This window comes from Cavia porcellus, unplaced genomic scaffold, assembly GCF_034190915.1.
Source record: "Cavia porcellus strain 051 isolate PalLab524CR breed Dunkin Hartley unplaced genomic scaffold, mCavPor4.1 scaffold_14, whole genome shotgun sequence".
Taxonomy (NCBI): Eukaryota; Metazoa; Chordata; class Mammalia; order Rodentia; family Caviidae; genus Cavia; species Cavia porcellus.
The window spans coordinates 63,758,554-63,769,845 of NW_026947497.1; the positions used below are offsets into that span (position 1 = coordinate 63,758,554).

General features: G+C 47.5%; 1 non-coding gene across 1 annotated transcript; it reads left to right on the forward strand.

The window, feature by feature from the left end:
• Positions 1-9,941: 9,941 nt before the first annotated feature.
• LOC111753631 (U1 spliceosomal RNA) lies at positions 9,942-10,103 on the forward strand. The gene has a single exon (XR_002788428.2). It is a non-coding gene; the product is annotated as a U1 spliceosomal RNA (small nuclear RNA).
• Positions 10,104-11,292: the final 1,189 nt, after the last annotated feature.

An 11,292-nucleotide genomic window follows, 5' to 3' on the forward strand; every position in this document is an offset into this window, starting at 1 on the left:
GCAAAGTGGGGTTGTGATATCCTCGTCCCCAAGCTTTAAAACATGTAAACCAGCACACAAGGGCCTAGAGGAGAGGCACCAGTCTCCAGCGACTCTCTAGTTTCTGTTGCGCAAGCAGGACCGTTGAGGGGACTTTCTGCTGAGGAGGAGTTATTCAGAGTGAGATCCCTAGGGCAGCAGCATTCCAGGGAGTTGCTAGGAATGCAGATTCCCTGGCCCCACCCCAGGGCTGCTGCAAGGTGTTCTGAAAGGGGTGGGCACGGCCCTCCAGAGGACCTGTGTGCCACAGCTTTTGAAAGTCACTGGCTTCGGCTGGCTTCGAACTGATTGTAAAGCCGTGAAGGTCTGTGTGGACTTTGAAGATAGAAGTTAGAGAAGAGCTTCAGAGCAGGGGAGCTGGGAGCTGGGCACCTGGAGAACAGGGGTGTTCTCTCAGCCCTCGGCCCTCCACCCTCGCCTCTCCCTGGATAAGCTTCCGGAGTTCCCTGCACCATGCTCTGCGGCTGCAGGACCAGGAGGCTGAAACCCCCAGTCTAGTCTCAGCCAATTGTTCTGGAAGCAGCTCGGTGCCCAGCCAGCCTGGTGCTACCTGGGCCAGTGCATTGATCTGGGGATAGACGCAGATGCCACCCAGAGCCTGTGGATTGAAGTGAGCAGCCAGTCGGGGACTTGAGAAAAGGTCAAGCTGAAGTCATGAAATTTTGGGCTCTAGCTTCGGGTGCCCCACACCAGTGCCATGTTGCCAGCCGTGCAGTTTGGGGCCGCACCATCCACCTCCCCACACACCTTCTGACCCAGAATCCTCTGGGTGACTTTGCCCTTTGTGGTTTGACTGGAACAAATTTGAGACTTGTCCTCAGGGAGAACTCGAAAACAGTTCAAAACTCCTTCTGGCTCAAGAGCAGAATGGTTACTGTGGGCTCACCGGTCCTCACCCCACTTCCTCAGAGTCATAGTGAAATATGCAAAAGAGACATGGGGCACCAACACACCCAGGGCACCGGCTTTCTCGCCTTCACGCATGGCGCACACAGCACAGGCAATGTCCCCAGTTCCAGAGACAGCTGGAGCTGGGGTACAGCCCCATCCTTCCTACAACTCAGGGAAACTGAGGTTCCCAGAGGTAACACACCACAGCCAATGTCTCACACATGGGCAGAGACAAAGCAGAAGCACAGGGCTCCCAGCTTTAACCTGCCATGATGAAACATGGCTGAGGTCAAACAGCAAGGTAACTGAGAAAGTAGATTAAAACAGATCCTCTGAAGGCTTGAGACCTGCACAGAAATGGAGAGCCACGGAGGCCCAGACAGTGGCGTGGGGCCGCTGTGCTCTGCAGAACCCCAGGCCAGAATCACCAAGCTTGACGCCCAGGGCCAAGCCTCAAATGCCACCACTGGAATGATGAAGTACTTTCATTTGCCACAAAGCAGGTGAGCCTAAAACCATTACCGCTTCAAAGTCAAACTGTTCAGGCTGCCCCAAAGAAAGGAAGGAGGAGGCGGGGAGAAAGGAGGAGACGTACAGAAATGGGGCAAAGGGAAACTGCGTTCCTGTGTTGCTAAGAGCTGCGAAAAGCAGCGAGTGCATCACCTAGAGAGTTGAGGAAATTACTTCTTTCAAAGGAGGAGCTCTGAAAAATGGCAAGAAGGAAGCAGGATGCTCTTGGCAGCCGCTGTGCCAGCCTTCAGAAAAGGAAGTCAGATCCAGCCTGTAATGGAGCAGGCCAGGCTAGCCTGTGTGGCCTGAAGAATGAGGTCAGCAGACGACCAAGAGAAAAAAAGAAACACTAAGGAGGAAAAAGAGGAAGTGGCCCAAACCAAAGCGCAGGGCTCCTGGGTTTGACTGCAGTGGCAATCAGGATGCATGCTCAGGGACAGCAGTGCAGGGTGAGCCCTACACAAGCAGGCCCTCCTGCTCAGACCAGCCTCGCAGGCCCACAACACGGCGCTGTTGGTGCCTTGGTGAGGAGACCTTGGATGGCGCTGTGCTGCGTTCATCGCTGAATCTATGAAAATTATCTTTGAAAATAACTTGAGCTCTTGTCTGATACTTTCTTTATTTTCTCCACAAAGTCCAGGCCTCAGGGCAACCAGCCAAGCGTTTAGAGTCAATGCCTGCATTTTCAGACAGTGAAACTTTTCCCCCCTTACAATGACTCAGGGGCAGGACCCCTAAAGTCCCCCTCCTTGTTTTATCATTGGTTCCATGTCTGCTTTTCTCAAGGGTTCCAGAGATTTCCATGGCAAGGTTCAGGACCAGATTTCTCGAAAGTTGCAAATTCTGCATTTACTGATATCTCCATGCTTGAGGTCTCCGGAAATGGCCAGGCCTCTTCCCTTTTAGAAACCCTCTTGTTAACTGTAGAAATTAAACAGAAAAGGCACTAAGTGACAGGAAGGAGAAGCTGGTCTCCCACAGGCAACCCCTGAAGATGGCTTTGGATGTGTGAACATGCACAACCCATCCAGGGAAAATGTGACAGGAATGTGACCTGGGCCCGTGTCCACCATCTGATCACTGCCCCTACTGCTGTCCTGCATGATCCCCAAGCTGCATGGGCCTTTGGGACAGTTTGCTTCCGTCCTTGCCAGCGCTCAGGGGAGGGCGCTGCAGGGATGCTGTTGACAGACCGTCCCTCCCCTGCCCGGCTGCCTGTAAGGGACAGAGCCAAGCTGCCATCTCCACACTCTCCTCTGTCCCTGCCGCTGACCCTCTGGCCACCTTCTGACTGCTTCTCTGTGCACACATTGTAATTTCTCAGGGCCAGATGCAGACCAAGACCCAGTGGCACAGGACCAGGGCCTCTCTGCACAGGCTGGCTATTTCCACATTTTTCTAAAAATATACTTTCTGATCTAAAGATGTGTTTTCATCATGGAGGAGGGTCGGGTTTTCACATCCTCTCCTGAGCTTGGAAGTTCAGACTTCTGGATGTTTCCTGATCCACCTGGGGAGTGGAAGGCTAACACCACCAGGACTGGTTTCTTTGGAGGGAAGTTTAACGGGAATCTCTGTGAGTGCTGGCCTTGTGTATTTCCCCTGCCAGAAATGCCGGGGGAGAGTGGAGATCCAGGTTGTTCCATTTAAGTTTTCTACTTTTCACAAGTCATTGTTGACAATATAATCTAGAAATTCATTTGTGGATTTTTTTTTACATTTTTCTATAATTTGCAGCAGTACACGTTTACAGTACACCTGTCTCAGGAGTTTGTGGGTGCACATAACATTTCCAACCCTTCCCCTTCCCTTCCTGCTTCCCCCAGCTCCTGCTCCTCTCCCCATCTGGAAAATCTCTATATCCATTTTTCTTCCCTTCTTCTTAAAATCCCTTTTCCATTCCTCTCCTCCCTCTTCTCTCCATCTCTTACTCCCTTTTCCCACTTGAAAAAGATCGGCCTACTTCCTATTATCTGGCCTTTATTTCGCTCTTCAGTTTTAGTTTGTGTTTCTTATATAAGAGAAACCATGTAGGGCTGGGGATTTAGCTCAGTGGCACAAGCGCCTGACCGGCAAGTGCAAGGTCACGAGTTTGATCCCTTGGTACCAAAAAAAAAAAAAAAAGAGAGAGAAACCGTGCAATCTTTAAACTCATGCGTCTGATTTTTTCTCTTAACATTCCCATCTCAAGATGCATCTGTTTACCTACAAATGCCTCGAGTTTACCCTTCTTTAGGCCAGAAGAGTACTCATTTTTATGTATATGCGATTTCTTTATTCATTCACCTGTTAATAGACACATAGTCTGTTTCCAACATTTAGCTGTTTATAAACTGTGACGTTATAAATCTGCACATCACTGCAATGTGGCATCTTTAACTTTTTAGGGAAGATAGCTAGAAAGGGACCCCCAGGGTCAAATGCAATTTCTAGGTTTAGCTTTTTTGAGGAATCTCCCAACTGATCTCCACAGTGGTGGTACCTGTTTACATTCCCTACAGAATTGTAGGATTTCCTCTCCCCACAGCCTCAACAGCTTTTGTCATTCTTTGATTTCTTGATGACAGCCATCCCTTCTGGGGTGAGATGGAACCTCAGTGCTATTTTAATGTGCATTTCTCTAAGGGCAGCAATGTTGAACATGTTTCCTTGTACTCATTGACAAACAGGACTTCTGAGAAGCGTCTGTTCATTTCAGTTGCCCGTTTCTTTGACTAGATCTTTTATTTTCAGAGGTGTCTGGTTTTTTCAGTGCTTTCTTTATTCTAGATGTGTGACCTCTGTCCAGTGAATAGCTGGCAAAAACTGGTTCCTGTTCTGCAGGCTGCCTTTTCCCTCTGTTGGTTTTTTCCTTTGATTTGCAGAAACTTGGTAACTAGATACGATCCCAGGTGTTGATTCTTGCTATTGTCTCTTGTACCATTAAAGACCTGCTCAGAGAGTACTTCTCTATGACTTCAAGAGTTTTACCTATTTTGTCTCCCAACAGATTACATACTTCTGTTTTAACACTTGTGTCTTTGGCCCATTTTTATTTTCAGGAGTACATATTGAGACACGTGGTCCTAGACCTGGTCTGCATGCGTGTAACCAGTTAGCCCTGTACCACTTGTTAGATTCTATCTCCCCTCCAGTGTATGCTTTGGGTCTTTTTGTCGAAGATCGAACAGCGGAATGTGTCTGGGGTTGTCAGAAAGTCATTCATCTGTCTGAATTTTCAAACGCACTGGTGTAAGACCACCCCAGCATCAGGACTTCCGTCTTGTATTCTGGTGGTGGTGAACCTGTGGCACGCATGTCGCGGTAGGCACACAGAGCCCCTCTCAGCATGGGAGCCCCGTCCCCTGGCATCACCTAGCAGCTGAGCCTGGGATAACAGCGTACACAAAGGGATGCTGACACCTTGGTAAGTAAGCGTGTTTTGGGTTGCAGTTTGCACACTCAGTCTCTGAAAAGTTGACCATCACCACAGGTCTACTTAATGATGGCTTTTGTGGTAGTGCCGCTGACACCTTTACTCCTTACTGTGCTTTGTCCCCTGGTTTCTGTCCCCTCTTCTAGAGACGAGGTAATTCAAACAGGTTTGCTGCCAAATGAGTTGTGGACACAAGTCCACGCTTTCAGAATCTTTCAGACTCCGGAGTTGTGCTCTGCAGACGATAGATCTATGTTTACATTTTTGTTCCAGTCTGAATATTTTGTAGCTTCTGTTCTGGTTTCGTTTTTAATTCACAAGGCATTTAGAAGGGTATTTATTAGTTTCCTTTTGCTTTTTATTATCTCTACCAGGGTGATCTGTCATTTAACACACTGTGGTCAGAGAGTGAGGTCTTCTTGGTACCAGTTCTTGTACATTTCCTAATAACCCCACCATGAGCTTGTGTTGAACCCTATACCCAATCTGTTTCAGAACTGCTCAGCCAGAAAGCCTCAAAAGGGCTGGGGTGTGTCCCAACCCACCAACTGCCTGCTGGGCAGTGCCTGTGATGGGCAGCCTCCTAGGGTCACTCACAGGGCAGCCCCTGGCACACTGGGCAGTGGGCACCATGGGCCTCCTCAGCCCCTGTTGCTCTCTGGTCCTGCATGGAGCCAGGAGCTGACTCTTGGTGAACAACGTAGTCCCCAGCCATGGCAGGCTTCCCAGGGCTACCCAGGACAGAGGGTCTAGGGAATTGCAGCAGGCATCCGCGGATAAGCTGGGAGCCCAGAAACAGGGGCCACAGCCAGGGTCTCACCAGGGAAGCACATTTGGGGCCCCAGACATTTACCGCTCTGAACGACTCTGCTTTACATAGTGTGGTGACTTCCGTCACCCTTCAGTGACATCCAAACCAGGTGCAGGGGTGCCGGGTCTAAGAATGTGTCCATGGTTTGTAAAGTGGACCCGCACCTGCTTAAGAACTTAATTTGAAGCATTTGCCAATCTCGATTTTCATTTGTATCTCAACAGGACAAGAACCTTTGCCAGGACGCTTGTTAATGAAAGAGAAAGAATTAGAAGAGCTTTCAAGAATAATTTCCACAGTTGTAAAATTCTGAATTTTGCATTGCTTTTGACCACCTGCTTCTGTTTCCACTGATCATGATTATCCAGACATCAAAGTCATAGGCAGAATCTGCACAGCGATGTCAAATGTGAAATATAAAATTTTCTATCGGTGGGAGCACCCTCCTTTCTCATTTAACAAGTAGAAAGTGTTTTATTTTTAGCATTTGTAAGAGCTTAGTATTTAATACTTTATAATATTCATTATGCCTCTGGCTTGGGTGTGGTTTGGCTCCCAGAGGTTCAAGTAAGGAAGCCTGGTCCTCAGAGTGACAGCGTGGAGACAGCAGGGCCTGGCAGAGGTGGCTTGGGTGTGGCATGCTGCCTTCTGGAGTGGCTGAGCTGTGTCTGCGGGATTCCTGTCCACTGCACGACACAGCAAAAGGGTAACCACGCACTTAGCTAAGGACACAGCACATGGGATGGAGACAGCATCCGCCTGCCTCGGAGCTGCTCTCTGGGCTGCATTTGAGACCTCAGGTAACGAAGGAAAGGGCTGGGAAAGAAGGAAGGATCACCTAGGTATCTCTAGGGAGACTGGATCCACCTTCTGGTTTAAACATCAGCCAGGACTGGGAAGCCCAGGTACCAAACAAACAAAGGATTTTCACAGCATCTTTCTGCCACTTTAATTTTATCTAGACTACTGAGGGTGGGTGGCACTCACACCCTTAATCCTAGTGCTCTTGAACCCAGCACTGCACCATGAATCAATCCCAGTCTCACACACTCTGGACTCAGAAACCTCTGAAAAACCCCCACCTCTGACCACATGAGGCTTTGGGGGAACATCTAGACGTGAACCATAACGAGCATCAATCTTGTGGCCACTGTGATCACTCACCCACTCTGCAGCCTGCGCTTCTGGTTCTGCCTTCAATAAATGTGAGCCCTTGCTACCTTTCTCACATGCCTTGTGCAGCTCTTTGCTCAGAACCATGAGAACTTGGAAAGAACCCTTGGGAAGAGCCCACGGCACCCGAGCTCCCAGTAGTACTTCCTACTGTGAAGATTTTATGTTATTTTTCTTCCAGCTTTTCTCTCAGCAGTGACCCGTCAGTTTTGCAATGGTTGCTTCCTTTTTTCTCTTAGTACAGTGTATTTTTTAAAATTTTCCCTTGAAACTTCCTTTTTGGTGCATAGGTTATTAAAAGCATACTGTTTATTTGGAAATGCACTGGTACTTCTGTTATTTTCCTATTTTGATGTCCATGTTAACTGTGATTTGAGAACACACACTACCTTATTCCAACTCCCTGAAAAGGTTGAGGTTTGTTTGAGAGCCTAGGATATAGGGTGCCTCAGCATGTGCTCTATGGGAACTTAAAAAGAATGTGTATCTTACTATTCTTTCAGTGAGGTGAGTTATAAATGGTGATTCGATCCTGTTGTTGGTGTTCTTAGGTTTTCTTTAACTTTAAGATTTTATATTCAGTTATTCTATCAATTACTATTTTAAGTCTCCAACTATAATTGTACCTCTGTCTATTTTTTCTTTTAGGTGGGAGTGTGTGTGTGTGTGTGTGTGTGTATGTGTATATGTGTAGAACTGGAGATCAGGCCCAGGACTTTCACAATGGGCTGTATCCCGAGCACTTTATCATTTAGACACAAGGTCTCACTGAGTTACTAAGTAGCCTAGGTTGGCCTTAAAGTTGAAATCCTCCTGTCTCAGCCTCCCAGAGTGCTGGGATTATAAACACACCACACCCATCTTCCTTTTTGTTCCTTCAATGTTTACTTTGATAGTTCTACTCATTTAGGATTTCCGTGTCTCCTTCTCTTTGCCCACTGGTGAAGTTGCTATTCATTTTTCTGCTTTGAACTCTGTTCTAGGACAGGTGCTGGTACATTTTTCGATTAACATCTGCACGATATGTCCTTTTCCTCCCTGAGAGTCCCCACTAGGTTTCTGCTAACCCTTTCCTGGAGGGGCAGCTGGGAGCTTGTTACTGTGCCTCATATGCCCCACATTCTTTTTTTTTTTTTTTTTTTTTTTTTGTCTTTTTTCCTTTTTATCAGTACCGGAGATCGAACTCACGACTACCTGCTTGCAGGGCAGGCACTTATGCCGCTGAGCTAAATCCCCAGGCCCTATGCCCCACATTCTTGCTGGGTCAACTCTGCATTAGCCCTGCCAAAGCCACCCCAGTGAGGAGCAGGAAGCCAGCCTTGTTACTGTCGGGTGAGGGTTCGAGTCCATATATCCCATCTGACACTGTGAGCCGGTGGTGAGCCCCAGGCCCACAGGTGGAGACAGCAGTGTCCCCTCCCCACCACCTTTCCCTGCCATGGCGGTGGGACCCTGGGGGCCCTGTGCAGAGTGGGCACTATGCTCCCTGCTGGCCTCCGGTGGCATGACGGGAGTGGAGCCACAGTCCTCCATGGGCTGTCCGCCTGGAGTGCAATGTTCAGTGTCTAAAAATTTCATGTCTTTCTGATCCTTTGGCTAAAGAGAGCAGGTTTCTGTGGGAGCTTTTTTCCCCTCTGTTCTTTTTTTTTTTTTTTTTTTTTTATACCAGGAATCCAACTCGTGACCTCACGCTTGCCAGGCAGGCGCTTACCGCTGAGCTAAATCCCCAGCCTCTTTCCCATCTGTTCTTCATTTCCAGGATCCTGGCCTGTCCGGCACCCAGACCAGTGCCTTAGGAGACTCAAGAAACCCCAGGACAGCTCCACTGTGAAGCCCTTGGGTCTCACAGTCTGCAGCTGGTCAGCAGCTTCCCTCAGTGTTCCAGAATATCCTTGTTTGTTCAGGGCTTTACCCACCCTAATGTCAAGGAGTCTGGGATGGAGGTGGGATTGAGGAGCAGGAGGGATGGAGGAAGAACTTGGAAAATAAATATCCACCAAGTCTGGGAAACCCAACATCCCATGTGCAGATCTCCATTCCCGCCTCCAACCTGCCCTGCATCTCTCTGCAGTTTCTCTGCAGGGCTGTGGCTTCTGCCTTAGCCCCTGCTCCTACCAGCTTAGCAACGGATAAGAGCACCATTGTGCCACCCACCATCCGGGATTTGCTGTTGCTCAATCCTGTGGCCTGCAGCTGCCTCCCGCAGCTGGCAGAGCAAATGATTCTTACACCATAGCCAGCGTGAATCCACTGCAGCGGGGGCCTTGCCGACTGCTTGTCTTCTGTGAAGCAAGTTTACCCATCTGGTGATTGCAGGAAGCCAGAGAGACACTTGACAAACTGCTGCTGCCTCTGCAGAGCTTGGCATGAGTGGCTCAGGACAAGGAGGCTTTCTCGTACAGAGGTGAAGCTGTGGGGCAGTTCAGCTAGGAGAGAGACGCAGGTTGGTTCAGCAGTGATCCCATGCTTGCTCCTGTGTTTGTTGATTAATGAACTAATGTTACCCTCGGTAATGGTAACTATGGTGCATCCTATCAGAGCCACTTCCTAGTCAGTGGTTTGTGAGCCACTCAAATGAGGTTAATGAAGACGGGACTTACGGGAATGGCAGTTGTGGCAAAGTTGGGAATGACGGCACTGAATTAAATAACTGATCGCATAAGGTAGGACGTAGGTGCCGCATCCTACAGTGTTTCTGGTAGATGCCCGTGCTCCCTCAGTTAAACTACACACATGCAGCCCAATTAGATTTTTTTTAAAAATAAATGGGCATTGGGCTGGGGTTTTAGCTCAGTGGTACAAGTGCTTGCCTGGTAAGCGTGAGGTCATGAGTTTGATCTCTGGTAACAAAAAATAAAAATAAAAATAAATAAATGGACAAAGGGATTCTAAACTTATATGAAATATAAAGTGGAAGACACTAAACTAATATTTGAAACAGAATGAGAATAAGATGTCATCTTTCTAAGTACCAAAATACATTATAAAGCAATAACAAAGTGCAAAAAAGCAATGAATGAAAATTGTTGAAACAAATTTATGTTTGTGAGGCTTAGCTGATAATAAGGTCGCACCTCCAATTAGTTTTTAAAATGTTATTCAGCACTCACCTGGCAGGGGAGAAACCAAGATCATGAGGACGGTTTTACCAGGGCGGGGCTCATCCAGCGCACCCCGGATATGCTGACCTCTGCAATTTCTCCAAATACAGGAAACTCAACTACATAATCTGTGGTGGGGGGGACTGCACTTGTGCTGCCCTCCGATTTAAAAGAAATGTTACTCAACAAGTGGTGTTGAGGAAATTGACTATATGCTAAAAAAAAAAAAGTACAACCTGCTTCATTTCATATGTAAAGAATGCCAGACTGGTGAAATATATGAAAGCAAACATCTGAAAATGCTAGAGAAACAGTAATATTTTTTATTCTTTGGCATAAGAAAGATCTTACTAAGCAAAACACAAAATCATAAGCAATACATAAACAATCAGATACAATAAAGCAAGTTAGTAGGACACACACTAGAGGAAGATAAACATACCTGGTTTTTGCTGCAAAGCTTTCTCAAAGTAAACCAACTATTCCATAGGAAGTTGAATTAAAAGACAAAAGAACTGATGTTTTTCCCACAGTGAAAGGGAAACATTGGCAGGGCAAGCACAAGATGCCTTCGGGTAAATTCTGCCTGAGTGCCCTTTCCAAGGAGCTGGGTGCCCAAAGGAGGACAGCATCCCCACCCTGACCCCCAGTCCAGCCCCACACCATCCTGAAACATCACGGCAACCACAAGGGCCTCACTGGCAGATAGCCTGGACATCTGTGTTTTTGAGGGTTTTGTAGGGTAATAACTTGTTCTTTCATTCTGTTTTTGCTGTACTGCAGTCTGTCTGCGGGGTAAGCTGGGGCAGAGGTGGCAAACTCACAGCATGTGAGCCGTAAGGGGCACACAACTCTCTGCCGGCATGCGAGCCACGTGGCCCCAGCAGCCGAGCATCAGATAACAGCTGGCTTTCTTGTTTTGTTTTGTTTTTCTGAACTCATACCTCAGTATTCAGGCTTAACTGCAGCGTTGGCACTTGGGACACATAAGTGGGGTTTGGGTTGCAGTTTGGGCACTTGGGCTCTAAAAGGTTTATTGTCTTGAGCTAAAGGGATGCTTCCAGGAAAAATGACAGCACAAAATTCCCATTTTAGCAAAGGAAAGAGGTTTCCAATCCATGGCCTCCACTTTTCCCCTTAATAAACCAGAAAAATAGGACAAACTAAGCCCGCTGTAAAGGGGAGAAAATAAATCATGCAACTACGAGCAGAAATCAATGAGATGGAAAACAAAGAGAAAAAAATCAATGGACCCAAAGTTGAATCTTTGAAGTCAGTAAAAGTGATAACACTCCACCCAGACTGATGAAAAAAAAACAGAGAAAACAAATCACTGGTACTAAGGATGCCAA